The sequence below is a fragment of the Schistocerca piceifrons genome, unplaced genomic scaffold, assembly GCF_021461385.2.
Source record: "Schistocerca piceifrons isolate TAMUIC-IGC-003096 unplaced genomic scaffold, iqSchPice1.1 HiC_scaffold_1368, whole genome shotgun sequence".
NCBI classification, from domain to species: Eukaryota; Metazoa; Arthropoda; class Insecta; order Orthoptera; family Acrididae; genus Schistocerca; species Schistocerca piceifrons.
This window is the reverse complement of record NW_025727200.1, coordinates 20,001-25,000: the sequence shown is the minus strand read 5'-3', so window position 1 is coordinate 25,000 and position 5,000 is coordinate 20,001. Positions and strand designations below refer to the sequence as shown.

The following is a 5,000-nucleotide window of genomic DNA, read 5'->3' as shown; positions in this document are numbered from 1 at the left end:
TTTCGTTCTTGATTAATGAAAACATACTTGGCAAATGCTTTCGCTTCTGTTCGTCTTGCGACGATCCAAGAATTTCACCTCTAACGTCGCAATACGAATGCCCCCGCCTGTCCCTATTAATCATTACCTCGGGTTCCGAAAACCAACAAAATAGAACCGAGGTCCTATTCCATTATTCCATGCACACAGTATTCAGGCGGGCTTGCCTGCTTTAAGCACTCTAATTTGTTCAAAGTAAACGTGCCGGCCCACCGAGACACTCAATAAAGAGCACCCTGGTAGGATTTCAACGGGGTCCGCCTCGGGACGCACGAGCACGCACGGGGCGGTCGCACGCCTTCGGCTCGCCCCACCGGCAGGACGTCCCACGATACATGCCAGTTAAACACCGACGGGCGGTGAACCAACAGCGTGGGACACAAATCCAACTACGAGCTTTTTAACCGCAACAACTTTAATATACGCTATTGGAGCTGGAATTACCGCGGCTGCTGGCACCAGACTTGCCCTCCAATAGATACTCGTTAAAGGATTTAAAGTGTACTCATTCCGATTACGGGGCCTCGGATGAGTCCCGTATCGTTATTTTTCGTCACTACCTCCCCGTGCCGGGAGTGGGTAATTTGCGCGCCTGCTGCCTTCCTTGGATGTGGTAGCCGTTTCTCAGGCTCCCTCTCCGGAATCGAACCCTGATTCCCCGTTACCCGTTACAACCATGGTAGGCGCAGAACCTACCATCGACAGTTGATAAGGCAGACATTTGAAAGATGCGTCGCCGGTACGAGGACCGTGCGATCAGCCCAAAGTTATTCAGAGTCACCAAGGCAAACGGACCGGACGAGCCGACCGATTGGTTTTGATCTAATAAAAGCGTCCCTTCCATCTCTGGTCGGGACTCTGTTTGCATGTATTAGCTCTAGAATTACCACAGTTATCCAAGTAACGTGGGTACGATCTAAGGAACCATAACTGATTTAATGAGCCATTCGCGGTTTCACCTTAATGCGGCTTGTACTGAGACATGCATGGCTTAATCTTTGAGACAAGCATATGACTACTGGCAGGATCAACCAGGGAGCTGCGTCAACTAGAGCTGAGCAGCCGGCCGCCCGGGAGTGTGTCCCGGGGGCCCGCGCGAACACGCAAGCGTCCGCTCAATCATTCTGCAAACAGGAGGAGGCTGAGCTCCCCTGCACAATACACCTCGAAACCCTCTCAGGTCCCGGCGGCGCGCAGCGCCGTCCCAAGTACTTGGTCGGGTTCGAGAGAGGCGCAATCGCCCGGAGTTAGGCGAGTAGACGCTTTCGGTGCGACCACCCGTGCTCCCAACTGAGCTTGCCGCTGCCGACAGAGGCCCGGGAGCGTGCTGTCGTGGCATTGCCGGCGGGAGACAACACGCGCCACCTACGGTGACCGGCAGCTCCAACGCCAGCGCCACAGAAGGACAAAAGCCCCACTTGGGTGCCGAAGCGAACTCTCCCAGCACAGCGCACACGCCAACACATCCGCACAGCTGCGATACAAACCACCAGCGAGAACCGCTGGGGCGACCGAGCAGCAGACGGCGTCGCGGCGCCGAGCGCCGGGCGGCGGCGCATCCTCAACGCACACAGTCCTCAATCGGACCAGCACACTGCAGATGTCCACCGCGCTTCGCACCGGGCCCGCGAGGACCTACTTTGGCCGCACGGCGCCGCGCGCAGGGTGCGCCGGCGCGCAGCTGCGACGCCTGCCGCGTCCGTCGGCCGGCGCGCCTGCCACTGGCCGCCCCCACCAGCCGGCTGTAGCGCGTGCGCCCACGCACCGCGCGGCCAGCACGCCGGGAGGCGCCCCCTCACCGGCCGGGGACGGTCCCACCCAGCCACCGCCGCGTATCGCTTCACACCCAGATGCCGTTCAGTTTCGTCGGCATGGTGGGTATCGCTGGAACAACCGGTTAGTACCTCAACCTATCGTCGCCATCACCGATTCACCCCTAGCGAGAACAACCGCACCACAACGGGTTACCATTTCTTCATTTGCGTAACTTCACCAGAAAACGTAGGCGTCCATCGCCATTTGCAACTTCAACCATTATTGCATGCCTGTGTCAGGTGTCACGCCACACTACGTCTGCCCACATACACGCAACAAAATGTGCACGCCTAGACAATACGTGGAAGGTGGCCCCCGTACGTATGCGATGTCCATTGCTCGAACGACTGTCAACCGGCTTCTGTAGCATGTCGCAGATATGGAACGCGCTGCACCATGCCATCACGGTGTGTGAGGAGAGACGACTAGGTCCGAATACATCAACAGACAGCTCATGCTGATCGCCATCCACGGCGTCCGTTCCTCCCACACGTCTCTATGGCGTACCACACTGCAATCCAGCTCTCATAGGGAGACGACACGTAGCTGCGTGCACAATATTTGCACTGTATGGTCCGCCGTTTTTGGGCGCAGTCGTTGTACGGTCACACATGTGCCACGATGTATCATTCAGTACATAAGGACGAATGTGCAGTACAGATTGTGGTTCACGCGTACGACATCAGCGGACAGTTGACACAGGCCGCACCACAACGTAGCCTGCGTACGTCGCATGCGAAGGGCATTGAACATGCAAACTTGTCACCAACCACCTTGCGAAGGCAGGGGGCAAGGTGGGGACGTGGGGAGAGGTGGGGGGGGGGGGGGGGCGGCATGTACGCCCTGCTGCCATCCACATTACAGTGTACAGCAGGAGCATGTGGAAAGTCAGCAAGACTTGCAAGGTGTTTAACATGAAGCGATACACAGGGGAGCGGGCAGTGCGAGTAGCGAACTATATTGCGAGGGTTGCGGGTGGGCAACACTACACTAATTGAACGAGTCGTATAACAATTACAGAGCAGGTTTAGGCGACAACGTGGGTTACGATAGGCGACAACGTGGGTTACGTTAGGGGACAACGTGGGTTACGTTAGGGGACAACGTGGGTTACGTTAGGGGACAACGTGGGTTACGTTAGGGGACAACGTGGGTTACGTTAGGGGACAACGTGGGTTACGTTAGGGGACAACGTGGGTTACGTTAGGGGACAACGTGGGTTAGGTTAAGGCACAACATGGGTTAGGTTAAGGCACAACATGGGTTAGGTTAAGGCACAACATGGGTTAGGTTAAGGCACAACATGGGTTAGGTTAAGGCACAACATGGGTTAGGTTACGGCACAACATGGGTTAGGTTAAGGCACAACATGGGTTAGGTTAGGGGACAACATGGGTTAGGTTAGGGGACAACATGGGTTAGGTTAAGGCACAACATGGGTTAGGTTAAGGCACAACATGGGTTAGGTTAGGGGACAACATGGGTTAGGTTAGGGCACAACATGGGTTAGGTTAGGGGACAACATGGGTTAGGTTAGGGGACAACATGGGTTAGGTTAGGGGACAACATGGGTTAGGTTAGGGGACAACATGGGTTAGGTTAGGGGACAACATGGGTTAGGTTAGGGGACAACATGGGTTAGGTTAGGGGACAACATGGGTTAGGTTAGGGGACAACATGGGTTAGGTTAAGGCACAACATGGGTTAGGTTAGGGGACAACATGGGTTAGGTTAGGGGACAACATGGGTTAGGTTAGGGGACAACATGGGTTAGGTTAGGGGACAACATGGGTTAGGTTAGGGGACAACATGGGTTAGGTTAAGGCACAACATGGGTTAGGTTAGGGCACAACATGGGTTAGGTTAGGGCACAACATGGGTTAGGTTAGGGCACAACATGGGTTAGGTTAGGGGACAACATGGGTTAGGTTAGGGGACAACATGGGTTAGGTTAGGGGACAACATGGGTTAGGTTAGGGGACAACATGGGTTAGGTTAGGGGACAACATGGGTTAGGTTAGGGGACAACATGGGTTAGGTTAGGGGACAACATGGGTTAGGTTAGGGGACAACATGGGTTAGGTTAGGGGACAACATGGGTTAGGTTAGGGGACAACATGGGTTAGGTTAAGGCACAACATGGGTTAGGTTAAGGCACAACATGGGTTAGGTTAGGGGACAACATGGGTTAGGTTAGGGGACAACATGGGTTAGGTTAGGGGACAACATGGGTTAGGTTAAGGCACAACATGGGTTAGGTTAGGGGACAACATGGGTTAGGTTAAGGCACAACATGGGTTAGGTTAGGGGACAACATGGGTTAGGTTAGGGGACAACATGGGTTAGGTTAAGGCACAACATGGGTTAGGTTAAGGCACAACATGGGTTAGGTTAAGGCACAACATGGGTTAGGTTAGGGGACAACATGGGTTAGGTTAGGGGACAACTTGGGTTAGGTTAGGGGACAACATGGGTTAGGTTAAGGCACAACATGGGTTAGGTTAAGGCACAACATGGGTTAGGTTAGGGGACAACATGGGTTAGGTTAGGGGACAACATGGGTTAGGTTAGGGGACAACATGGGTTAGGTTAAGGCACAACATGGGTTAGGTTAGGGGACAACATGGGTTAGGTTAAGGCACAACATGGGTTAGGTTAGGGGACAACATGGGTTAGGTTAGGGGACAACATGGGTTAGGTTAAGGCACAACATGGGTTAGGTTAAGGCACAACATGGGTTAGGTTAAGGGACAACATGGGTTAGGTTAGGGGACAACTTGGGTTAGGTTAGGGGACAACATGGGTTAGGTTAAGGCACAACATGGGTTAGGTTAAGGCACAACATGGGTTAGGTTAAGGTACAACATGGGTTAGGTTAAGGTACAACATGGGTTAGGTTAGGTTACACGTTGTTGTAAGGAAAGGTGTGGGGGGGGGGGGGGGGGGCGGGGCGGCAGGTTCGTTGATAGTGATTATAGTAAGTGAATGCTTGTGACATGATGAGATTTGTCACGTCAGGATGCACCTTTGGCTTATTAGAGGCGGCGCTCCAATTCTATGCTTGTGTCAGACCTGTGTCTTTGACTCATGTCATTGTTTGTGCGCTGTGACAGGAGGTACTATTGTGATGTTGGGTGCACCGTTGT

At 53.8% G+C, this 5,000-nt stretch overlaps 1 non-coding gene across 1 annotated transcript in view; it reads right to left on the bottom strand.

The window, feature by feature from the left end:
• The window catches only part of LOC124732881, a 1,909-nt gene extending 832 nt beyond the window's left edge, over window positions 1-1,077 (bottom strand). The window contains exon 1 of the ribosomal RNA XR_007008839.1: window positions 1-1,077. This exon is cut by the window's left edge and continues 832 nt beyond it. This is a non-coding gene — a ribosomal RNA (small subunit ribosomal RNA).
• Between the last annotated feature and the right edge of the window lie 3,923 nt (window positions 1,078-5,000).